Source organism: Pteropus medius, unplaced genomic scaffold (assembly GCF_902729225.1).
Source record: "Pteropus medius unplaced genomic scaffold, Ma_sr-lr_union100, whole genome shotgun sequence".
Classification (NCBI taxonomy): Eukaryota; Metazoa; Chordata; class Mammalia; order Chiroptera; family Pteropodidae; genus Pteropus; species Pteropus medius.
The window spans coordinates 4,505,023-4,532,269 of record NW_024350926.1 but is presented as its reverse complement, the minus strand read 5'-3'; the positions used below and the strand labels follow the sequence as shown (position 1 = coordinate 4,532,269).

The 27,247-nt window shown below is 36.8% G+C and overlaps 1 protein-coding gene and 1 pseudogene across 12 annotated transcripts in view; one reads left to right on the top strand and one right to left on the bottom strand.

The window, feature by feature from the left end:
* NCOA2 (nuclear receptor coactivator 2) overlaps positions 1–27,247 on the top strand; it is a 253,076-nt gene that overhangs the window by 89,313 nt on the left and 136,516 nt on the right. For 2 of the 12 annotated variants that reach the window (XM_039841834.1, XM_039841837.1), the window contains exon 3: positions 24,611–24,764. The exons of 8 other annotated variants lie outside the window; for them this stretch is intronic. The gene's annotated coding sequence lies outside the window, so the exon portion shown is untranslated. Of the gene's footprint in view, positions 1–12,499; positions 12,585–24,610; positions 24,765–27,247 lie in introns of all 12 variants that reach the window. 2 more of the 12 variants (XM_039841833.1, XM_039841835.1) reach the window with 1 other exon arrangement.
* LOC120585632 (uncharacterized) lies at positions 313–431 on the bottom strand (annotated as a pseudogene).

The window sequence follows — 27,247 nt, the reverse complement described above, 5'->3', positions numbered from 1 at the left end:
TCTGCTTAAATAGCATTGAACATAAGCATTTTTGTGGTAATAAGTATAATACAGGAAAATAATATTCATACTTGAGGACTTTTATTTAGCTTATATTTCATTAGCAGGTCCCAACTTTTAACTTTTATTTCAAATAATGAAATAGGACAACTCATTTGAAATTTTTAACGACTACCTCCACAATTTAAATTTCCACTCTGCCCTTTTATTTCATACTCACTCTTTGAGGAGCAGGCCCATGAGAAAAAGCCATAGGGAGTCCTTTTTCCATTTGAAATGTGACATGCTATGAATCAGCATTCTTTTTTTTAATGCCTACAGCACCTGGTCTTCCTAGGTGGTCTCCCATCCAAGTGCTAACCAGGCCCGACCCTGCTTAGCTTCCGAGATCAGAAGAGATCAGACACGTTCAGGGTGGCATGGCCGTAGGCTTGAATCGGCATTCTTTATCCCTTGCAATATTAGAAATTTTAGGTTACAGGTGGCATCAGTGGTTTGTTACACTTTTCCTACAGAAAAGGGCATGTGAAATATAGTGACTAGAATTACTTAGAACCCTTATCTTGAAAATTGTATTAATTTATATCTTTGGGGAAATTTTTTAAATTATTTAAGAAGCAAAGTGGTATAGCTTTGAGGTAGAGCCGTTTGTTCAGAGAGAACTTCAGCTTTCCTTACTTAGTTTATTTTCATGGCTGAGTATGATATATTACATAAGAATATTTGGAGTCTTAAACATATAATATCGTGGACAAAGTGTTCTTGAAGACAACTTTGTTGAATATACACTAAAATTTGATTTGAAAAATATGATTAATTATACTTCCTCACACTTTCCCCGAAAGGATTGTTTCTATGAGTGTAAACGCAAATTCCAGATTTGAATGTATGGAAAGGGAATTGAGTAGTTTGAATTAAAAAGAAAAAATTTATTTAACAGACCAAAGTGCTTCTTAATCTACAGCTACATCAGTATTTCCATTCCAGTCTCACATTTTAAGCATTTTTAAAGTTAGCCAATAAACGTTTCTTAGAATTGATAGTCAAAACAGAAGCAAGCGTTAGATTAATCCATTTGACAATGTAGCCTTGAAATGTAATTTTCCCTTCGCTGTGGAAAACTGAACTCACTGGATTCATATATACTTTGGATTTATTTGTAAGTTTACTTTCTCTACTCTGGAGGATTTGGTGTGGGGTGAGTGGGCGAAGAATTGTTCACACATACTCGGTAGAATCCAATTCTTCAATACGAACGTGGAGAGTTCTCCAAAGCACAGGAAAGCATGATGTACTTCTTGTGATACTAGTTCACTTAGTTGTGATACTACTAAATACTAAAAATTATATTAAGCATAAATTATGTTCATGTTGGATATGACATGGTTTAAAGTACACTTCAAATGAATATTTGTTGCATCTTAAATTTCCTCTTTGAGGAGATTTGTGCTTAAATATCTGATTTAACAGAGAGATTTAAATTCCCGTGAAGATGGACAGCTTGATTTGAGCTGTACATCTGAGGCTTTGAGCACTGTCCACTGAAAATCTGTATTAATGTAAACAAAAGCTTAGACTATTTAAGTATATATCTTTTGCTCTAGCTAAAATCTGCTGACATTTAATTGTCTTGCTACTTCTGTGGTAATTTTCTTCAAATGTCAGCATGGTGTAGGCAGTGTGATCTGCTAAATAAATATTTTAACAGTCGACAAAATGCCCTCAGTCATTCAAACTAGAATCCTAATCCCTCCCCCCCGCCCCGCCCCCAGGGTAGACTACTCGGCTCTCAGCAGGCGGAATGGACTGCTGAACTCAAGACACAAAGGGTTTACTGGTGGGTTGAAATTACCTTCCAATGGGTGTTACTGACACAAAGCCATCAGTTGGAAACTATTGTAGGACAGGCCAGTTTTTACTATTCTGCTTTGCTCCTCTTTTAATGCATACATTAGTGTAAACAGGTCGGCTTCATTTTCCCCATAAAACTAAACAACATCCAGCACCCTTAACCTTCCTTTCGCTTCCCACTTGCCCTTTACCTTCAGGCCACTTCGCTTTCTTTTCGACTCTCCTTCCTTTCAGAAATATCTGTTGGTTATATTATGCTAGCCTATGCTAAGCATTGTGGGAAATATAAAGAATAATTACCGAAAATTATTTAACTGGAAAAGGAATATCAGTGCACGTTTAACTCCATGTTTCTTTCCTTGCCCAATATTTTTACATTGAATTTTGGTTTTCTGATTTTTTTCTTTTATAGAGATAACTGAGCATCGATTTCTGAATTATACATCTGTTCCCTCTAAAAGTCTTAAGCTACCCGTACTAGTAGGGGTTACGGCAACAGCAAAAGCTGTCATGAGTAAATGTTCGTTTCTGTGGAGTTCATAGCGCTTTCAGAGGGTGCTCCTGGGGAGGTGCCCGCATCACGACCCAGGTGTGCTGTGCTCAGTGAGGCTGAGACGATCCAAGTCTAGGCAGTCTTCGTTTAGGATGGCGGCCTTGCTATATAAGAGAACCTGATTTTTTTGGTTAATCCAGATTCTAGAACAGCAAAAGTTAGAATCACGGACAGCAATTTAAAAAACATGTTTTTAAATCAAATCCATAAGAATGTTTCTTGGATTATAACAGTTGAGTTTCAGTTGAGAGCTTTTTTGCTGAGAGTACCATTTTTTTTTTTTTAATTGCAAGTTTCTGAGTGTGACTTCTGTTGGCATAGCTGATATTCTTTGGAAATAATTCAGATTGAGAGTACTATTAGTCTGTACCTTGTGTAGACCTTTTGAGTTAGTGTGTCTTGGGGAAGGTGGCAGACGCTTCTGAGAAAGTTAGGAATCAGCGGCCTCTGATTCTCAGCTGTGCTTCCGCCTACTTCTGTATAGGACAGGGCTGTGTGCGGGGACGCGTGGTGTGCAGACTGTTGAGAAAATGTGTATTCTCTTGCCTTTTTTTGTTATTGGCCTTTAGATTTCAGTTCAAACTCGTATATTCTACTTATCTGGATAGTAGAGTTGTTAACTATAAGGAGAAGGTCTCTGATAAGCACTACTGTAGTAACTGTAGGGAAAAAGATACATGGCATTTGATTTGGGGTCAGTTAGTAGGATTTTTAACTATGCCATTCAGTTTCACTTTGGAAGGAAAGTGACAGATATGTTATTTTCTAGGCAGGTGTTGCATTTGAGTCAGCTGACCTTGCCAGAATCCCCTTCAAGTTAAAATAGCAAATAAAATAAAACCGCTTCCGTTTTGTTTTGTTTTTGTTGTTGTTGCTGTTGTTTTTGAAGCTAAGATCATTTATGGCATTCTCTACTGTTTACAACATCTAGATGTAAAAGGGATAAGTTAAGCATTTATTCAAAATTGTCTATATCCATAAGATTAATTAAGTAGGTTTTTTAATTTTTTTTTTCTTTTTTCTGTCATTCTGTCATTTCTGTCTTTTTTCTGCATTAGACTATAGATGTTTCCCTTGGGATTTCTGTTGCTAGCTTGAAACTCAGAAAAACGAGAGAAAACCAGAGTAGTTAACAGGAAATTTTAAAATTGTGATTTCGATTGAATTCCATGCATTAGGTTGTCTAAGCACTGTTTGCTACTTCATGAATAATTCACGGGTGTCCACAATCAATGAAAATGTGTTTTTTGGCCTAGTCACAGCTCCACCTCTGCAAAGGGGCAGTAGGGAGTATGCGGCATTTAATAATGGCTGCATGGGAATTTAAACGCGTACTGTAAATGTATGTCGTCCAGTTTTGGAGGCTCTCTTCAGTACGTGTCTCCATGTGAGGTTGATTTTGTGGTGCCGTAGTCTATAGAATTGTTTGCTTTCACTACTTTTCGAAGTATTCAAAAATAGTGATTTGATTTAGAATTCATTAATTTGAAGACTTTGCTTTTTTTTAAACCAATATTTTTGGCCTTTTTGGTGCCAGTTACATAAATTTCATTAGCAGAAATCATATGCTTGAAATTTTGTGTTCTCAACTTGAAGGACCGAAAATTTGGTACCTATCAATATCACAGAATTGGAGCACAGTTTTATTGTACCTCTTTGGGAAGTGAAAAGGACTGAAAAGCAGGAGTGTGATAGGCAGGGTGAACTTCAGTGGAAAGAGGTGTGAGGAAGCTTGGAAAAGACCTACTAATGCCTGTATGAATACTGAGTCTGTTAAGTCTTTACCTAAACCATTAAAAAAATGTTTAAGGGGAACAACTGTATCTCAATTTTTGAACTAGTGGCTTAAATTACAATACATGGAACAGGGGCCAAAATGAAACAGTTGATCTTTCAGTTTCTTTGAATTCTTTGTCATCAAAAAAGCTCATTGATCTAGATTTCTAATTCTCCCTTTTATGTGGCAGTTTTATTAGTCCAGAAAATAAATTCCTATTTTCTAGGTTATAAGATAGAGTGTGAAAATAGAAGATAGTTTTGAACTAATGTATTTTGAGAATCATATGGTGGTTACTCATGCTATTATGTTTGACTAGAATAGAAATGTAAAGTTCCTTTGACTTACATTAGACAAATTAGGTTGGTTTCATGAGTCTTATTAATATACAGTAGTAGGTTTTGTTTTATTAATCCAGTGGAATATAGATTTTAGATTTTTTTTTCGAAACTAGATTTTCAAACATTTAAGTTTTCTCTAAGTAGAAGTTAGGTGTTTAATGTTGCTACTGCTTCAAAATATTCACAAAGTTTCATAAAATCTTTATTGTCTAACATACAAGTTATTACTTCTTTGAACTTGTTCACTAGCATATTTATATTATATGTCAAGGTCAGGTTCAAACTTTTCTTTTTAAAGTATCTTTTGAAAATATGAAATGATAGCCTTTTGTGAAATACTGCTGTTAATCTTTTAAATTTATTTTTATTTTAACATCCTAAGTGCCAGTGCATATTGCTTTAAACCTGAATGTGTGCTCACTGTATTTATCTGTTTCCCATCTTATTTTTTCCACATTATCTCTAAAAGGAAAAATGAAAACAATAACAACAACAACAACAAAAACCCTTTCTCCTTTCACACCACAGCGGCTCATCACTAAAGCTGTTCAGTCCCAGGCCTAAATTCTGCTTGCAGTGCGGGACGCTGTCCCCACAGACATCTATTCGGCTGCGGTGGCCGTCTTTGAGTCCCTCTTGGGTGCAGGACTGCCACGTCAGGAGTCATTTCACTTACTTCTTGACCCATTCCCGTTTTAGGGATAGAAAACAAGAGGCATTTATTATTTATTTATTATTTATTCCGATAAATTTGATACCTTTGGTTTATTGTGATATTTCTACTTTAGTGTCCCTTTTAATTAACTCATTTTTACTGGGCTCTCTATTGACCAATGGCCCCATTTTCTAACAAGTTTCAAGAGCTGATTATGAAAACAACATATCTGATCAGTTTTTATATACCTCAGTGAGATGTCATGAGGTAGTTAGAGGTTTCACAGTATTTCGAAGCAGAGATAAATGTAGGTTAGCTTGAGAGGTAGAGAAAAGGAAAACGGAAAAAAATATTTACTACTTTTGTTGGGGCATGGTTCTCGGCCTTTACGTGTGTTGTATCATTTTAAACTCAATATATCCTTTGTGTCAGAATGGGAAGTTTGTTCTGATGGTGTCTGAATGCTGAAGTCCAGAATAAACCACTTTTTATTTTCAAAGCATTCAAATTTTAGATCTTGGGCCATAATGTATATAGTGAAACAGAACCTGGTGTCTTTCAACTCATCTGCTTTTCATTGAATCTTATAACAATTGCAGACATTTTATGCCGCCTTCTATACTAGTTAAGTGGGGAAAATGATTCCGATCTCAGAAAAGGAAAGTTTTGATTAACTTATCCCATTAGATTCTGCAAAATGAGCTTTGTCAAAAGATACAAATCAAGGATGTGAAGGAAATTGAGTTAGAAGCATACTACTTCATTAAAATTGTTTTTGTTATATAGAGCGACATCCTTTTTCCTCATTTTATTCACAGAACCTTTTTAAACTGTTCATGTATGCACATGTAACTTTTCTGCATCCATGTCATTAAATATATGAATTTGTTTTATTTAAAATCACATTACTATATTACCAAAGATTAATAATCATGACGGGACCTGAAACAGACAGAAGGTAGGACATGAACACAAATTAAGATGTATATGTTTAAGTCGTCTATTTAATTAAACGTACAGTTTACTTGTATTGGTTAAATTTCATAGTTATAGGCCCATCAGCAGTGTGGTTTCAATAGAGACATGAATGTGGAACCAAGTATTACCAGCAGATACTGTTTTAGTCATAGCACAAAGGGAATAGAAAGTTCTCGGAACTGAAAAACCATTGATAAGTGCTAGCTAGCATGCATATTGTGTTTATCAGGTAGTGTTCTAAGCTATTCTCATAATCATTTAACCCTCAAAAAAAAAAAAAACAAAACTCTATTAAGTAGCTGCTGTTATGATCTCGTTTTAGAAATGGAGCAAGGAAGGCACTGAGGGTTTCGGTGACTTGTCTCCCGATGTGCACCTGATTAATTAGCTAGTTAGAGGCAGCCTTGGAATTCAAACCCAGTCTGTCATTGGTAGTGTTTTACCTGCGAAAGTTTATTCTCTTAAAATATAAAAGAAGATAAAACCAGACCATCAAAGCCAAGAAAAAATTTAGTAACATCAAAATAAAGAAGCACCAAGCTAATTTCCTAAGTGTGGGTAAGGATGTGACAAAGCTTGGCATTGTGCTTGCTGTCCCCTCCCTTCCAGTGACGGTGTACGGGCCCTTATCATCGTGGCTGCCAGCAAAACTGAAAGCCTGTGAAGCTGCTAAATTGTGTATCATATCAGAAGTGACTATCTGACTGATTAATTAATAAAGGAGGATGCAGGTCACAGAAGTGATGGTAAGCTGTTCTTTAGCTTCACGTGAGGTTACACAGATAATGTGCTCAGTGAGATTTGTGTTTAGGTGTTCTATTAACATTGGTTATTTTGTTTTGAAGGATAGAAAAGGGCCATCCTTTTTTTTTCATATTCCTCTCTTTAAAAATAACTTTAAAAGTTTTCCTCAATTAAACAAATCTTTATAAGGAATTTCCCAGAATTCCCATAATAAGAAGTCCTGTGACATTTTCACACAAAGAGAAAATGTTCAATTCGCAATCAAATTTCAGTTTTTATTTAGAAGAAAATGATATTTCCATATTTATAAGAGTGACTAGAGAATCCTTTTAATTACTTTTAAAAAGCTTAATTTATATTGAAGTAAATTTCTATTTCATGTCGACTATATTTTATTTTAGATAATTCATGATTCAAATTAATAGACATGGCATTTACATTTCACAAAATGTTAAAAAATTAGGTCATCCTCCCTCACATTTTCTCTGCTCTTTTTTACATAGGGGAAATTACAGCTGCTCTGTGGGATCAGTACACAGTGTTTGCAGTTGCTTATGAGTTTTCGTGATATAATTAACAGTATTTATCATAAATACAAAAAAGTTTTAATTACCACCTCAAATTTACTTTATTCACAGCTGCCATTTTTTTCTTTTAAAGCTGTTTTTAAGCATATACATAATAAATTTTAATTAATGCTGTGAAATATGCTTTCAATGTTTTAATAATTCATACCATTTCTTAAATCACTAGTTAAATCTAGCTCTAAAATTTTTACTTTGAGTCTTTATATTGCAACTCATGGTCACTTAATCTCCTAAAAAGTTTGTTTCACATGCCCTCTAGTGACAACTTGACCACACCCTTCTAAAATGAAGTATGGAAATAATATTTTTATAAATCAAAATGTAAAGGACATCTAAGAAGGAAGCTCTTCTTGTATACCTACATTCTGCTAGTCCTGGATATATGTTTTATTTCGTCAAATTCTTTTATTTTTTTAATTTTTATTTTTCAATTAAAGTTGACATTCAATATTATTTTATATAAAAAGAGTTTCAGGTATACAGCATAGTGGTTAGACATTTATATCATTTACAAAGTGACCACTAATTGCTCCCTACCCACCCGGCACTAGACATAGTTATTACAGTATATTGGCTATATTCCCTATGCTGTACTTCACATCCCTGTGACTGTTTTGTAACTATCAGTTTATTTCATCGAATTCTTAATATCAGCTTGGGAGAGAGAAATTATTCCCATTTTATAGATGAAAACACTGAGGCTCATAGAGATGATCAGAGTCATATAGTGAGGTAGGTAGCTCTAGAATTTGAACCTGGGACTATGTGTTTCTCCACCAAATCTGTTCTCTTTCTAGTATAACGTAGGTCCTCCTCCAGTGATGCAAATGGAACTTCTTGATTAGGCAAAAGCCCTGATTTGTTTTTAATTTCCCTGCCAACTGACAGTCTTTTTCAATTTAGTCTGCTTTCATTTTTGGAGCAGTTACTGTACACACAGTAAAGTAGGAATGTTTAAAGTATGCAGAAGCAATATGTTTGGCCTTTGTTCCACCCGCATCTCACAATATAGTGAGAGAAATGGCAGATAAACATTAAGTTACATAAATAGAATTACAAAGCAATGTATTAACAAATGTAATCTATTGTAGTAGGTATACAGCGTGGGAAGGGTAATGGACACTGGGCCTGCTGCTGTCCATCTCTTGACACTCTTGACCTTGTGGTTATCTTGCTATGCAGTGTACTACCCTATTGTGTATTCTAGATCATTACAGCAGAAATAGCTGGAAATGAAACACAGAAATAGGGCTGTCTTTCCTTGATGGGACTCAAGTGCCACAAAATAACTGCTGGTTACAGTTTCAGTTAACTGTGTCTTGAGAACGTGGGCTGTTAATGGCCACTACCGCCTCGCAAACCCAGCCCAACTAGCCTGTGTCAGTTTCCCTGCTAAATGATGGTGGGGGGAGGGCCGGGGAAGACCCTTAACGCTTGGGTTTATGCAAAGCGCTGAGTAAATTCTTAATGATTTTAATTTACCCACTAGAGTTTAATAAATTGTATCTGCTGTATTGTCTAATTGAAGAACACTTCTAGTCGAAGAGGTATAAAAAACTCGATGATGAAAAATTATTACAAATATAAGACTATGTCCTTTTTTCAAGCAGTCAGTTGCAGGTACATTGGACAGAAAAAAATAGAAAAGGTCCAGTTTTATTGACCATCTGAAGTAAAGCCTACCTAGAGACCCCTTTATTCTTGATACCAACTTGAGTCTAATCTATTCTCCCACTTCAAATCCCACTTGCCTACCTCCCTAAGACATCTTCTTCTAGTGTGTGGTTTTCTTCTATCGAGATAATTCACATAAAGCACTTAGAACAAGGCCTATTACTAGAACGTTGTTTTTAAAAATTAGCTTTCGTCTTCCTCCCTCTCTCCCCTCTCCTCATCATTCGCTTCTAGTCCTCATGTCCAGTTCCTGTTCCTTGTCTAGGGCGAGTTATGGTTCTGAAACTTTCAGCTGCAGTTTCCAGCTGAGCTCCACAGATTGCCAGGCCATATACTCCTTTTGGTTTTTTCTTCTACTTTTCGTCCATTTTGTGCATTAAAAGTCTTAGCTTATACTGCCAAAGGGTAGAAGCAAGGCTTCCTTTCTGAGTAACAACCCATAATCAGCTGAAATCATGGTTCTCACCCACACACGCATGCGCACACACAAGCACGCACAGTACATTAGTATTATAGAAAACCCGGACACTGGGCTCACTCAGGGTTGTCACTGCACGTCGGAAGCGGATCCTACCACTTGGGTTTATATCAGACCAGATCCGGTAATCCCGGCTGGTACTATTAGTAATAGTGAAAGAATCATGGAATTTATGAGAGGGAAATTTTACAGTTGTTGAAAAAGAAATCCAGTAGCCTCCCGAATTTCATGTAACAAATTAGTGGTAAAGATGGTATCCAGAGTAGAATTATCCTGTCACCATGTCCTTTTCTGGACAGCTGTTTTTGTAATAGTTGATATGTGCATGATAGTGTACCTTTATTAATCTTCATCAAACTGGGTGCATCTAGTTCGATATAATGAACATGGCTCATACTGAGATGCCGAATTCAATATTTTCCCTTTACATTGCTATTAAATAGACTCTCCTCAAAGAAATTAGGAAAGAACATCTTACATGTACGCACTTCGTCATCTGTTGGGGTGAGTAGGCATTCTGTAATATCTCCTACCCCTGTTAGAGGTTCATTATTGTGTGTCGATATCAGATATTCAGAGTAATAGACCTAAGATCTGTAAGATCTTAAATAACAAAGAAAAAAATTATCCTTAGGGTGTTATATTTACTAAAACAGAAGATACGGTCATCCATTTTTAGGAGGACTGAATGATAATGGAGCAGATGTGGTGATGGTGGTGGGTAACAACCTGTCGTCTCACAAGCATTTTGGTTCGGGTGGTTTTGTTGTTTAATTTCCGTTTGTAGTTGTGAAAACCTGGAGTTCTAAAGCTTAACACTTTTTCAAAGCAGATGCTGTGAGTAGCTATGGCACATACCCCCACATCCAAGCCACTTAGTCCCAGCTTTGGCCCTGGGGTTAAGGCAGGACACTGGGGCAGAGGGCCACGTTTCTCTCGTCTCTGCAGCCTCTGATTCCGTTCAGTGTGGTTACTTCTGCTCCCATCGAAGAAAGCCCAGCGGGGTGAAGAGCTTCCTAGTACGGAGCTTTCCCGGGAACAGTCCTTAGCCACTTGCAGTTAACTTACCTTTTCCCCTGATCTAGAGGCCATAGCATAATGTTTTCTTTATTCCCAGCTGCTTATGCTCCCTGCGTGAAATAGGGATTGAAGTTACTGCCCTACAGAAACGTCTTTCATTCCTGGAATTTCTCGTATATTTTTCCTAAGTTTTAATGACTGGCTAGTGACGCTTGGTTAGCATCTTCCTTAGACAGTTATGTAGCCAGGATGCCTGATCAATGTGCCACCCCACCCTCCTTCCCGCTGAAGACAGCTGTGTCTGATGGGGCACACACTGGCTTCCCGTATGCCACGGGAAGCCACTAACCGCCGTCGCTGACCATTCTGTAGGAAAGAGAGCCTGGCAGCTTGCGTTGTGTGGACACTAGCACTCGAAACTTGGTTTCCCGATTTTTCTTTGTCACACTGTTCTTTCGCCATACTCTACTAGTCACTGAGTCTAAAGATATTGTCTTAATTTCAATATCTTTCCCTACCTCCAAGGAAAGAAATATAGCTGAGATGAACTCTCGATTTTGTAACATTTCCTGAATACTTTATATAGAAAAACTGGTTCCACCCTTCTTCCTTCACCCATAAGGAAGTATTTGGTGGACGGAGCATGAAACTTGGTATTCCTGCATCTTGCATGAAATCGGGAGACTTATACGTAACCAGAGCTAATCCTTCAATCTGACCGAGTCGATTCCCTAGAAAACAACTGAATTTGATGCCTAGTCATAGGGTGACACAGGTACATGATTCTTCATGTGTGGTCCCGGATTCTTTTGACTGCCCCAAAGAAACTCAACGCAAACCAATATGAGCAAAACTGGAGTTTATTTCCTCACGTAATTGGGAAGTTTAAGGCTACAACTGGCTCAGGGCACATCTGGGTGGGAGGATTTAAATGATGTCACCAGAACCTTCTCTCTTTAGTCTCCGCTTTCCTCTGTGTTGGCTTCTTTTTTCAATTAGGACTTTACGTGATGGCAGAGAAGGTCCTCAGTGGCTGTGGCTTACATCACTTTAACAGCCAATGTTCCCTTTTATAGAAAACACTTTTCTGATAGCTCCAGCAAAAATCACAGGAATGACTCACTGGCCTAGATTATATTACCCTCGCATATCTGAAGCAGTCCCGCCCAGGGCCTAGGGGGCTAGAACAAACATTTTGGCTAGTCCCTCGGCACAGTAGGGGTGGCGTAGAAGCGTGAATGTCTCTTCCATTGAGGACCATATAACCTGACCGTGGGGGGTGGCTTGCCTCTATTGAAGAGAGGTAACCACGATTAATATTTGTGTTTTGTGTTTCTTTACCGCTTTTTTTTTTAAGTGTAGAGCCTAGAAAAATTCTGCCTACCCGTAGGAATTATTCAGGCATGCCAATAAGTGGCTTTTTCTCATCAAAGCCACAAATAGTGTTGAGAGCCCACTCTATGCCGTTCATTGTACTGGATCCACTGGCTATGAGAAAAGACGGATTTTGTTGAATTGGAACTAATATTATCGTGGGGATGATGGCATATAAAAAGGTAGAGGATCAGCGGTTCTGTGGCTAAGGGAAGCGCCCATAGGAGGAGGAGGGGGCAGTTCCAGGCACGGAGGGCAGCGTGTGCACAGGTCCAGGGGCGAGAGAGAGTAACGAAGTGGTTCCTCTTAGGTGCACAGAAGTGGTCGGAGAGCGGGATTGCAGAGGTTAGTGGGGCCAGATCACCGGAGACTCATTTTCTTGCTGAGGCATTTTTACTCTAATCTTGGGTACGTGGGGATCCAAGGATTTGGTGCAGAGAAATGAAGTGATGGAACTTACATTTTAGAATGAATAGCCTGCACTGGGCTGAACGGACGAGAGGAGCGCAAGGCTGGCAGCTGAGACACATTTAGGCTATTGAAGTGATCCAGGTGAGCTGATGACGGGGAGGGGGCGGGGGCGGGGGCGGGGGCACAGGCGGTGGAGATGAGGAGCTTTGAGCCACAGCGATGCAAGTTGGCAGGAAGGGGTAATCGGATGCTCAGGGAGGGAGGGATCATTCCAGGGTTGACAAAAGGCCTGGCTTTGTCTCCTTTGGACATCCAGGCTCCCTACGATCTACATCATTCCTTTAGCAAAAACTAGTTAGTAGATTTTCTGTATTTATAAAAATAATGAATATGGAAATGTTCATAGCAGCATTATTCAAAATAGCCCCAGAGTGAAAACACTACAGTTGTTCATCAGCCGATGAATAGATAAATGAAATATTTGTACATGCTATAAAATGGATTAGCCTTGAAAATGCTATGTTTAAAGAAAGAAATCAGCAATAATAGGCCACATATTGTATGATTCCATTGATATGAAATATCTAGAATAGACAAATCTATGGAGGTATAAAGTAGATTAGTGGTTGCCAGGGCCAGGGCCGGGAGTGGGGAAATGGGAGAGACGGCTAATGGAATGAGGTTTCTATTTGGAGGGATGAACTTGTCCTAAAAGTCATTGTGGTGTTCATTGTACAACTCTGAGTGTACTAAAAAGTATCGATTGGTTGTTCACTTGTGTACTTTAAATGGGTGCGTTGTGTGGTGTGTATCTTAACAAAGCTGTTAATAACAGATACGAATATGAGAGTAAAGTCACCCTTAATTTATCTAGACGATGAGCTGGTAGAATCAGGCGTATAGAATACATCGAGAAATGACAGTGAGGAAAGAGTGAAAATCTGGAAAATGCTTAAATGTCTAACGATGGGAGAATATATCTAACAAGTTGTGGTATATTCATAAAAGAAATGACGGTAAGAATCCTGATAATTAAATGCACATAAAATATGGATGACTTATAGATGTGACTTGAAAATAGTATTTGTGGAACATTCGATATAGGAGTAAAATTTCTTTGCATTTCTCTAACCCTTAATATGATTATTAATATGTTACCAAAGAATATCATTTAAAAAAATAAACAATATCTTTTAGAAATACTTTATCTTAAAACGTAGGGATTTTTGGTCTTTAAACACTTTCAGGGTTCGTTTTGTTTAACTGGAAAATTTAGTATTGTGAGTTTTTTAAGAAGAGGAAAGGAAAGATCGTTACATAGAACAATAAAAAAGGCGGGGGATAATAATAATGACGATGATGATATAGAGCAAAGACGCAGCATGATAGAAAGCACGCTGTAACTGGGAAGGTAAAATAACACAGCAATCTGTGGGGTCTCAGAAGGAAGCTGGACTGTTTAGCATCACCCAGCTCTTAGTGATGTCTGTCATTTGTACTTCATTAAAAATATTTTTTTGACATTTTAGTTAGTTTAATCATAAGATATAAGTGTAGTTTGATCCACAGTTTGGAAAAATATTTTGCAAACCATTTAGTCCTTTTTTCTCGTTTCGTTTTTATATAATCCAGGAAAAAACAAAGGTGAACTTCTCTGTTTTAATTAGGAAACCACAGAAATGAGAAGGTGTAGAGTTCGCTCATGGTCGGGATTGGGGAATAATGTGTAAAAGAGAAAGTGGAGAAACTTTCTAAGTTCTGCCTGGAGAGACTCTTTGACGTCGTTCTAGGATTGGGCATTTTGGCTTTCGTATACTTATAGTTTATCATTTTTTGATGTTGATTATAAAATTATTGTACTTGTAAAACGGGATGGCAAAATATGAGATAAAATGTTAGTGGGTAATAAAGAATGAAAAGTTTTGAGAAAATTTTGATTGCCATGTATATGTAGATGACGTGTGTTTTTGAAAGGTCTGGGTCTCAGCATTGGAGGGAATCGTTTTGAGGCTAGCAGGCGTACTTACACTTTGGTTCTCAGAAATCTTTGCTGTGGTGTTTTTGAATTTGCTTCTTAAATCCCCTCAGTTTGCTACCCTTTAATGTGAATCCTTTTTTCCCCCTCCAAGAGCAATTCCCTCATCTAAGAAGCAGGAGGATTTATTTCTCTTTCCTGAGAATTTCCTTTCCTTATCTTTTTAATTGCAGTGCTGTTATGGGTCCTGTCCCAAATTTCTTTCTTAATTTTTTCTGTCTTTTCATTTAATTTAGGCATATCCATTTCACATTAGTTGATGTGTCTCTTTTTATCTTGGAGCAAGAAACTGGTATTCTCTGAGTGTATTATAAAATTCTCCTATTTAAATTTGAAATATGTCTCTAATAATTAGAATCATTAATAGAAAGAGGAATAATTCTAGATACTTTCAAAAGTCTTTTCGGTCAATATTTTACCTTCTCTCTAAGTTGCCAAAAGGCTCTTTGCAAAGTTTAATGTTATTTTGAGCAGAGTGAGCTTATTTTTTGGCCAAATATTTCTGCCATGCTGCCAGCTACACGGGCTTCATGATTTTCAGAAGTATCTATGTATCTATAAGCACCATATCTCTGTAACACAGTGTTTTCATTGTAGTTGTTTTCATCGGAGAACATGTCTTTTGCCTTTTGTCACATCTGTCCCATCCTAGTTCTCTGAAGGATTTGCCAATTAGAGTCTAGTTCTTTTGTGTATTGTTCTAATTGATCAGGAAAGGAAAATTTGCTTTTAAGTCTATGTGAAAACTCTTGCTAATTAGAAACATTATTTCAAAATCTTTCATATTTTCTTCATTTAACTTGTTCCTCTTCAGTTAGCCCAGGCTTTTTTTTTTTTTTTTAAATTAGAGTAATATTACATTGATTTAACTTGTTTTAATATATCAGATTCCTGTAAATAGTTTTTAGGAGCTGGTCATTTGTACTGCTAGATGATTCACTTCAAAATAGGACTCAGAGGGATTCTTATACATATTCTTATATATTGAAAATGCAATTCAAATTTACATGATTTATGTAGTATTTTTGGATATTCAGTTCTTTTATAAGCTAAAATGCAAGTGTGTGTTAGTGCTTTTTTTGTTTGTTTTTAAGGACTATATTTGCCCTAAGATGCTTTCCCATGACATCTACTGAATTTATGGTGATGATTTCAAGTTACTGGAAATTTTCTGTGAATAATTAAGAATAGAGTTTGGCAAATAAAGTTTAAGGACTGTAAATGAGAGAAATAAAACTAAAATGACAGAATTTTAGAAAATGGCATATTAGTTTTTTGAACTTTGGGTTGGTTGCTAATATAAAATGATCGGAACCGCAGATCAACCTAGTGCCTGGGTGAAAGGGCCTTTTTATTAGCCGTGTATGGTCTTTTTTATATGCAGACATTTTAATACGTTCAGTTGTAGTGTAAATCTGTTTGGTCTAACTCATCGTGACAGTTCTCCAGTCCGGAATCCAGTCACAGTGTTGGTCATGAACACTCGAGGTGAAATGAGTGGCGTTAGTGAACATCGCGAATAATGGCAGAGTTCACTTAGTGACAGCAAAGCCGAGGTCCTGAGTATGAGTATACATATTTTTAATGTGAATTGTGGGGTTACAAGCCATCAGTGGTTTCATAAAGGAGTCTTGGAATCATTGTTATGCTCTAAAAGCAGGGTCTTTGGGAGAATTATTTTGAGGCAATTCAGTCCTTTTGCTAAATATAGAAAAATATTACTTGCTTAATCATTAAAGACTGTATCTGTGATAGGAACGTGAAATGGATTTGGGGATAGCGCTCTGTGTACCAGAATTGTTCAGAGAATTGTTCAAAGATGACATAAGTGAAAGGATTTTGTGATTGGTAATGAGTGGAAAAATATACTGTAAACTTTTGACCCTACTTAAAAAAAAACTGGGATTGTGTAAAGCACCTACAGATGGCAAGATTTAGCATCAAGATTTAGTCAACTCTCACCCTTCACAGCAATTATGATCAGGTTACACCCTGTACACTTTGGGAGCATCAACGTTTCCATGGGGTTAAGTTGCATCTGAGTTGCCTTTGGGGTGCCTGTATATATAAGAGAACTATCAAGCACATTAAACGCTTAAAAAATTCAGCGTTTCACAAGTGTTTACTAAGGTTTAGCTAAAAGCTCTCTTAAGGTTTTTTTTTTTTTTTTTTTGGCATAAAGCTATAAGTTAAAACCATTTAGACTGAAATTTCTGAGATGTTTGCTAACTGCCTTAGGCTACTGTCATCATCATTTAAAAAATTAGAGGTATATTTTGGCAGTACATAAATAGGTACTGATTAATTTTTTTTCCACTGCAGTAACCTTAGAAGATTTTCAAACAATTATTAAAAGCAGTTCACAGGTCAGTTTTTAAAGTTTAAAATATCAAAGATAAAGTTATTTGTCTAGTAAAATGCATAAGTAGTTATATATGTTGTATAAGTTGGTTTGTATTTAATGTATTTCACTGTTAATATTTCTGATGGCATTAGAAATGACTTAAAAACTGGGGATGAAAGGATGATTTTCTTCATTGAAAATATCTATTTATACGTGTTTAATAAATCTCCATAGATTGAACTATAAAAGGATTATTACATTTTCAAAGAGAATTTCTATTTAGGAAATTAGAAAGTTCTTTTTTAAAAAACAAATTAAACATTCTGTTTAATGTTATTTCTAGCATGATATCCCTTTGTATGATTATATCAAATAAAGAGTTGAAACATTACATTATGGTTTCTGCTGATGGCCTAACCACTGACCACTTGTTTCCTTTTCCTTGTGTCCCCCCTTCACTCACACACCCCTTGATCCCCTGATTTGAGTTGATTTGTAATCTGACTCTGTGACAGATGGTAGGAGGTGGCGCGAAGGGTTCTCTGCTTTTAGACCAGTGGCCTGGAGGCTGCTGTAGTAAATCTATGGTCAGAAACAAAATTCTTCAGCTTTATAAATTTCTGTTACCAAAGGAAAAAGCACTTGGTAACATAAACCAAAAAATGACAGAGAAAAATTAAGGAAGGAGTAGAAGAGACGTGAATCTAAATTAGACACTACAAGGACGTTTTGGAGGAGGAGGGGGTAGGGTTTTCATGTCGAAGCATGTGCTTTGCTTTGACTGAATCTGCCTTAATTTCTGTAAACATCCCTCCTTTTAGGATGAATCAATGCATTTTAGCCATGTCTGTACCTGTTGCAGAATACTGGTGATGAAAGTTTATAGGCAATTTAAAGATGGGAGAAGAAAAGTGAAAAAGCTTGATATTTTAGAGATCCCACAGATTCGGCCAACTTTGAACACATTCTGAAATACGAAAAACGTGTGCACTTTCAAAATTTCGTTTTTCAAATATTTATAGGTAAATTTCCATAAGTTGGAAATCAGTTCACTTAAAATTTGTACTTTTCAATATTTCTCTTCTTTTGGTAATTATGCATGTGCATAGAATCCCTACAATTTTCCAGTCTCCTTGTCCAATTTACTAAAATCGCTATAAAATTTTTCCCATGGAAAGTATTTTCCGTGGAGAGTGAAAGAGCTTTAGCTAGGAACTCCTTCCTTGGGCAGTGTGATTCAGGAGCAAGGGGAAGGCCTGACGGTGTCATACGTAGAAGCTATATTTGCAAACACTAGGGTTGTGAGCAAGTGTACGGACACGCGATCCGAGGCAAATGATCATTTGGTTATTCCAGTTTGCCGTGACGTTTCTGTCCATCTCAGTAGAGGCAGGGATCTGTCCGTACGGTGCTGTTGCTCACTCTGTCCATGCTTGGCAGAACAGAGCACTGACATGATTCTGGTTTTACTTTTTGATGTTGAAAGCACTAACGTGTAAGCTCTGGAACATGTTTAAATCACTGTAGTTTCTCCATAGTCAAGTCCAGTGAGAGCAGCTTTTAGTAATTTACAACTTAAGAAGTGGAGTATTTGTTCTCCTAAAATTCTTACTTTATTAAAAGCGTTTAATTTAAAAGGGGGAAAGAGGTTCTCAGTTTTCCCGTTGGAGAACACAAAGGGCAGTACATAATGACTGCTTATTACACAGCCCTCACAGAAGCAGAGCCATTTACATTTACAACCAGAGTACCAATTACAGGTATATTTAGTCAGTCGAAACATGTAAAAAAATTAATATTAATAAGCTCAATCTCCTTGACAGTGCTCTGGTGCTTAACTTTGCTCCCATTTCGTTGAGCTTATTATTTTTATTAACTAAAAGAAAGTCATGGCAATTCTATCATTTATTGTAATATGTCTCGTATGTATGTATGTATGTAGGTATATAAATAAATAAAATCAGGACCAGAAGTAAATGTTTACAATTTAAAAGATGGCATAGAGAGGGCTCCTCTTTGCTTTTAAAAAAACTGCTTAAAAAAAAAACAGCAGATGCCTGTGTTGCTTTTTTAAGGTGACAAGGTATATTTTTAACATATATCTTCTCTTTTACTGAATATTACAAACAGAACATTAACAAAATTAGCATTCTAAAGCACATTTATAGATTTTTAGTTGCTAAGTTAATCTGCTTTGAAAAATATTGCAAAGCAGTACTCTATTTAATAAATATGGGATAGGTAGTTCATCACCGGTCTTTATCTTTAAACTACTTGCTCATAGGCATGTGATCAAAATAAATGAATTCAGACAGGATTATATACAACGTTCTTTTTTAATAACTAAGTATATTGAACAGACAGTATTAATGTCTATTGATTAGGCATATTTCAGAATAAGTTTTCTTGTGCTCCAGAAAAGTAAATGCAAGTTTCTTCAATTAGAGTAACTTCAATAATTTAATTTCCATTTTATGTTATTGTTGTTAAAAGGTGTAGGGGAACTAGGGTGGCAGGAAAGACTAAGCAGAAATTTTTATTTTTATTTTTTTACTTATAAATTCATTTATATAGTGAAGAGGTGCAGACAGTCTGGGACAGCACTGAGCATAATTCCAGGTGTTAAGATATGACGTCCATCATTAAGAGTTATCTGTCCTATGGTGGTAAAGGATTTGCATGTCAGTTGATAGTACTGTAATCATTTTTACTTCATAGCATCTTTATTTTATTGCTGAAAGAGGCCCTATGAATCATGTAATTCCTTTAAAGTGAAGGCCCGTAGTTAGTAAAGGATTTTCTGGCTCTTGTGGGTCATGAATCCAAGCTCTTACCTTCCCAGTTCATGGCTCGTGTTATCAAACCACGGTGTTTCTCTCACCGTTTTTATAAATGAAACATGTTCACCAATTGCTGTTAGTCAAAATGGAGTACATGCAGAGAACAGGTCGGTGGTCGTCAGAGGGGAGGGGGGTTGGAGTGTGGGTGAAATGGATGAAGAGGGTCAAGAAGAGGTACAGACTGAAGGCATGGGGATGTAACGTACAAGGTGAACACGAGGGATTTACTGCGCAGCATGACCATACGCTGCATCACATGCAGGAAAGTTGTTAAGAGAGCACGTGGATCCAAGAGTTCTCTTTAGGAGAAGAAAGTTTTTTCCTTTTACTGTATCTGTATGAAATAGTGGATGTTAACTAATCCTGTTGTGGTAATCATTTCACAATATATGTAAATCAAAATAAAATGGTATGTGTTGAATGTGGCAAAATCGGTGATGGGGTTTCAGCGAATGCGTTTTTAAACCTCCGTGATAACCGAAGGCACTCTTAAGCTATTAGGTTGAAATTTAAAGTTTCAACGTAGGCACATCTTTTTTTTATTGTGGACGAATGTAGATCGACTTGTTTTAAATCAGACTGTAAATATGTGTATGTTGTATATTGATAGACGTTGTTAATGGGTTTGTCTTTGTTTCTAGTGAAAAAATTGGTAATACTCTTTGAAAATGAGCATTTAAGTTGAAGCCACGACTTTATTTAATATTTCTCTCTTCTTGCATTTATTAGTTTGATGCTACAGTTGTTGTTTTTGGCTATACTAAACATTAAAATGATGCTAGTATTTGTACTATAGAAAATAATCAATATACCCATGAATATAGATCCCGATTACCATTCTTTTATGGTAAGTGTGCTTGAGTGTTAAGGTGAGAATCAGTGACGTGATTGCAGTTGTTTACAAGAAAGTCCTGCCATGTTTGCTTTAAAATATATGAACTCGACTTGGAATATTATGGTGCTATTAAACATTGTGTTTTCAAAGGCCGAAATGAGGAAAAATACTTTTTGTGGTGACGTTAGGTAAAAATCATAGGATTCAGTTATACAAATGATTTTTTGAAATTATGTTTTGTTCAAAAAATTCCTGTGAATAAATACATCACAGTGTTAAATAGTATTTTCAGATAGTGGAAATATGAGCATTTCCTTCCTTTCTTTACTTTTCCCAATTTTTTACATTTTTTTCCTAGTGAATATTTTCCTTACAAAAATAAACCTGCAGGGAATACAATTCTAAATATTTCTTCTTACAGGTAGGCCGAGGACATAGCTGATAATGTATTTATCATTTTTTAAACTTAACAGGGCCTACTCACCAGAAAGATACTTGCTCAACCTTTGTTGTTTAAGCATTGGAACTGTACGTAACAGTAGCTGGTATTACTTCCTATTAAAAGCATAGAATTTGTACAGAATTCACATCAGGTGCTGTTCTGTTTTACTTGCACTAACTCATTTAATACTCCAACCCCTCGAGGTGGTGGTTGCTCGTTCATCAGGAGAGGATCTGAGGCATTGGGAAGAGAAACAGTTTTTCTAAGGTAACACTGTAGCCAGCATTTGAACGGTCCCGGGATCAGAGCCCATCATATTAAATATTACATAGTAGTTACCTAGAGTTTGTACTCTGGTTTAGAAAATGTGACCTAGGAAGAAAAGATGTAGGAAAAAATAGTCAAATGTGCCTAATATAAGATTTTGCCTACAAACTGAATGCTTAAATGCACAAATTTATTTGTTGCCACATCATGTAAGAATGGCCAGATTGCGTATTGTTAAATTTCGAGGGTGCATTTATAGGCAAGACAGTCTCCTGGAAATTAGCTTTCAGGGCTGCGTCTCAGTGTGCGTCCCAAGGGGCTGAAAGGGAGGGACGATCAGAGATCTGTGGCACTGCTGAGCGGGAGGGGTGGGTCTTGTACATACGTGAGGACGGTGAGGACAGAGAGCAAATGGTGGTTTACAGAATGAGCTGCAGAAGATCTCAGGGCAGACTCCAAATTGTGGAAATTGATTTCAAGATCAGTTGCTTCTCATATGAGTACCTGCCCACAGGAGCAGCAGGGATTTATAACCGAGGTTAATAATTCTTCTGAAAAACCAGGTAGGCCAACTAGTCAATTATTAATGAATTCCCATGAGTTATACTTCAGACAGGAAGTCAGATATAAAATGATTTTGTGTAAAAGGAAGTAAAAAGTTTCTTGAGATCACATTTGTCCTAATGAGCAATTTTATCATTTCTCTATTCTTTTATAACCACCATTTTCATTGGTGCTTTAGCAGGATTATAAATACCTACGATTTATACTTTACTTCATGTGATAAATAGAATGATAGACATTTTAAAAATAGAATAATTTTCTGGCCTTAAATTATTATTTAAAATAATAATTAAATAAAATTATTAATTAAAATATTTTAATGACTATTTTTGTAGATCTTCCTTTCTTTCATATATTAGTCAAAGACATTATTCCTATCACCTGGCAGAAAGGAAATAGGTCTTTATGAACTCTCAGGAAGTGAGGATATTGGTATTGAGACTAACGTAGTGAATATCAGTTTCACTAATGTATGGGTGGTAGATACTTCTAGCATAATCACATTGACCTTTCCCTAATTTACTTATTCCTCATAACAGTCGTGAAAGCCTTATCAGATAGATGTGAGTACTTTCATTCTATGGAGGTCAGTGAGAGAGAGGATCATGTGGCCAGAGGCACTAAGTAGTGAAGTCTAAGTTCAAAGACAGACCTTCTGACTCCAAGTCCATTGTTCTTGTTGTGCAGATGTGTATATGACAAGAAAATGCTGTAGTTATTCAAAACTCCAAGGGTTAACCATTTTTGGTCAAAAAAAAAATAGATGATATAACTATATCATTTCAAAATCTATTTCACCAGAGAACATTTATTGAACACTGACTACCAAAAAGTACTGTTAGTTGCTCTGTCTTTTAAGAAGCTTATAGCATAGTTGAGGTTAACATACACATTAACAGAAAGACCAAAAAAGTTTTATATTCATGTGTAGTGTACATAGACACTCTATGTGTGCCCCCAAACCGTGTCTTCTGATGCATGCCCGCATCCAATAAATGTTTAAATGAACAAATGAGTCCAGATTGGGGTAAATTGGTTAGGAAGGGGTTTATGGGGGAGATAACGCTTGTGGCAATAACTTGGAAGACGGCTGATATGTGGAGACCTGGAGACAGGTGGCATTGAGGTGGCATTCCAGGCAGGAGACACGGCGTGAACAAAGAGGAAGAAGAGCAGTGAGCGGAGCCTACGGGCTCTGAACAGAGCATCAGCCAGGGAGCCCTTTGTGTAGAGTCCTGGAAAAAGGTTCTCTTAGGAATCCAGCCTTGAGCCGGGCTTTGACACCTTTTCAGTGCTAGCTTTAAGTGTTTGCCTTTTACTCTCTAGGCAGTAGCTGCCATTCAAGATTTAAATCCCAGGATCTGATGAGTGACATTACTAAAGTGACGTTTTATGTTGATTGATTTGCTCTTGGTACACAGGGTGTATTTGGGGGTGAAACGGAGAGAAAGGGACCAGAGGCAAGAACAGTGAGAGGCAAAGTCTTGCTCTATACCGGTGGGCCCTGCATTCCAGCTGGACCAGGGTTTCCTGACATCGAGAGGAAGATTTGTCAGAACCTGCTTATCGATCGTTTTAGAAAAGAGAAATTCTATGTAACAATAGAATTACAAACAGAATAATAGTCTTAAATTTATCGGAGAAGCTGCATCTCATTGTGTGTTCTGATTGAGAACTGCCAAGGTTATGGCATTCTTTTAGTCTGGATTGAAAATGTTTGTTCTTCTTTACCAAGTGAAAATTATAATATTTTTTCAACCCCCTTTTTGGATTATTTATGCCATTCTCTCTCTTCTTTTCACAGAAGTAACTGCTATCCTGAATTTGTTGCTTATTGTACCCATGCTTTTTATTTTTGCTTTTTACTTTTACTCTTTGCGTAGTTAATTGTTGATAGTATTTGGTATCGTTTTCTATAGTTTTAAAGCTTAAATAGTTACCACATTGTTCATATTGTTCTGTAACTTGTCTTTTTTCCCGTAACATGTGTTTTTGAGATAATACACATGTATTTACTTGCAGGTCAGTCAAATGTACAATATTCCATTCTATGACCATATCACAGTTTGTCTATTTACCTTTTGATAACATTTAGATTGTTTCCATTTTTTTCATGATTACAGAAACAAACGTTTTTGTTCATGTCACCTTGAGTACTTAAGAGAATTGCTCTGGAGTATTACCTAGGAGGGTAATTGCTGGGTTGTAGGATATGTGATTTAAGACTTAATTTCTGGCACTGTTAAAGGTGTGAAATGGTATTTCATTTTTAGTTTTAATATGTATTCTATGATTAGTGTTGAGTTTACAGATTTGCCATTTTAGTGTTTTCTTCTGAATCGCCTGTCAATATGTTTTGCCCATTTTTCTACTGAGATGTTGTTCATATTGATTTGCAGTTGTTGATGTATTCCCAATACTTCAGGTTGGCATTTTTTAAAAAAATTATTTTTAATTATAGTCGGCATGTGATATTATATTAGTTTTAGGTGTACAACATAGTGATTAGACATTTATGTAACTTACACAGTGCTCACCATGATAAGTTTAGTATTCAGGTGGCACCATCCATAGTTATTATGATATTGACTATATTTCCTACAGGTTGGCATTTTTAACCTTTGGTTAACTCCATAACACTATTCCTTTGGTAATCTGAGAAGACTATAAATCAACTATGATTCTAGGCAGCATTGTATGTGGTAAAAATGATATCCTGATTGGTAAACCACATCTCGAATAGGTGGATAAATGAAATATAAATGAGCATTTCTCTTGCTGAGATCTCGGAAGCTTTGACTATGAACTTGTTAGAAGAGATACTGGCTTCTATTTATCAGGAAACTTCTAAAGAGGCAGCTCTTGCACTTGCCCGGTGTGGACCTGAGTTGAACAGATGCGCAGCCTGGTGGAAGTGCCTCCCTGCTGACAAGCCGTGGCCCTGCCTGCACCCTCCGCAGCAGACTGGTGCCAGACGTCACCTAGAATAATTTCGTGAGTCCAGACGTTTAGTTGAACTTAAGAAAACCCTTTGGGGAGTGTTGCAGTTATGTTGGCACTTAAAACTATCTGCAAGATAGTTTAAAGGATTAGCTTCTGATATATATTAAACATCAATGAAATGTTCTCAATTTTCCCCTAATTATCTTATAATGAATTTTAAAGTATAATTTCTGTATCCTGATCCTAAGTAATGGGCTCATTTCAGGAAGAGGAGAACATCGTAATTTCTGTTCGTATTGCTTTGCTGCATGTTTAAGTTGTCCAAAATGGAGAGGAGCCAATTAATGAGGCATCTGTAGTTCTCCTGCCGTGCTTGATCCGTTTTGATTGCCTTTGACTTTTAGAAGTGACCGACTTAAACCAGTGCGGCTCAGCAAGTGGCTGACAGGCCCCTGCTGGAATATACACTTTTTAGGCATGTGGTCGGATCTCTAGACTTTTCGCTCAGCCCCATCAACAAGACTTTTCTTTTTCATGGGAGCATATTTCTCCAGTGTTAATTGATTCAATAGGAAAATTATATTTGATATGTGAAGAACATTTTATATACATTTTAGGAACATTTATTTTGAGATAAAAGGAATGTATACTATGACCTCTTGCATTAAAAATATGAACAAATATATTCTGTTCATTGCAAAAGTTGTCCAATTTGACTTCTTTATAAACATGTCTATGAATCTTTGTATTATTTTTAATAAATCATTTAAAAATTCCAGTACTTCAGCTAATCCTTGGTAGGCTCATGTGTAGTTGACAGCCCTAATTCAAAAACAAGAATTTGAGTGACCCTTGATTTCTGTTTTCTTTTTTAGACAAAAGAAAATGCTAATACTGCTGGTAGAAACCATAGGCTTACCTTAAATAGTGCTATAAGAAATAAGAGGCATAAACATCTCCCCAACCCCCTTCCATCTGGCAACCACCAGTTTAGTTTGTTCTTTGTATCGATGAGTTTCTGTTTTGTTTGTTCATTTATTTTGCTTTTTAGATTCCACATATAAGTGAAATTATATGGTATTTGTCTTTCTCTGCCTGACCTATTTCACTTAGCATAACATCCTCTAGGTCCATCTATGTTGTCACAAATGACAAGATTTCATTCTTTTTTATGGCTGAGTAATATTCCAGTGAGTGTGTGTGTGTGTGTGTGTGTGTGTGTGTGTGTGTGTGTGTGTGTATGCATATGCATGTGTGTATACACACACACCACATCTTCTTTATCCATTCATCTATCGAAGGACACTTAGGGTGCTTCCATATCTTGGCTATTGTGAATAATGCTGCTAAGAACATAGGGATGCATATGTCTTTTTGAATTAATGGTTTAAATTTCTTCACATAAATACCAAGAAGAGGAATTGCTGAGTCCTTCTTTGTCTCTTGTTACAGCCTTTGTTTTAAAGTCTGTTTTGTATTGTTACCCAAGCTTTTTTCTTGTTTCCGTTTGCGTAAAGTGTCTTTTTCTATTCTCTTACTTTCAGCCTGTGTGTGTTCTGATCTGAAGTGAGTCTCCTGTAGGCAGCATATGTAGGGGTCTTGTTTTCTTCTTCATTCAGCCACCATATGTCTTGATTGGAGCATTGAATTCATTTAAATTTAACGTATTATTGATAAGTATGTAGATATTGCCATTTTACTCTTCATATTTTAGATCTTTAACATTTCTTGTAATACTGGTTTTGTGGTGATGAGCTCCTTTAGCTTTTCCTTGTCTAGAATAAATAATAGTAATTTATCTCACATAAGTTTTAGTAATAGTTAATTTTTTTGCTATAAACCCCTTAAAAATTCTGGAGTAAAATGTTATTGAAATGTAACACAATTATTATGGCTGCCATCAAATTTAAGTTTATGTTATATACCAGGCGTCATGGTCAGCGCTCTAGAGAGTACACAGATGTATGATACACAGGCTCTGATAGTGAGGAGCTGACGTTTGTGGTGCTGGTGCCGGGCCACGGTCAGGTGTACAGTACGCGGAGTATGAAATAAGTTACGCAGACAATAGGAAACACGTCACATGAAGAATGTAGTAGTTTTTCACATTTGTGTCCTCACTTTCTTGTACATTGCTTGGCACTGAAAGGTGCTGTCCGATTAATTTGACGGTTTCTCGGGATTGCGAGAGGGGAAAAGTCTCTCGTATGAAAGACAGAAGCAGACTCCACGAGGAGGTGGCTGTTGAGATGATAAAGCTTGGGGGACCAGGAAGATTCAGCGAGGCAGAGAATGGCCGGGCGAGGTCACTGCAAGGGGAAGGGCGGAACGCGTGAGCAGGATGCACCCGCCCGCAAGCGCAGGCCGAGCCTAAGCACTGAGACCGCCAAGCTGCTGCGAGCTGCGGGGACACTTGATGGACACACCCGGAAAACTAAGCAGATTACACAGGCCCCTGGAGGCCACATTTGTATTTGACTTGAATGGAGAGTAAAAATAAGGGAAAAGGAAAAAATTGGCATGTATCGAGTCCT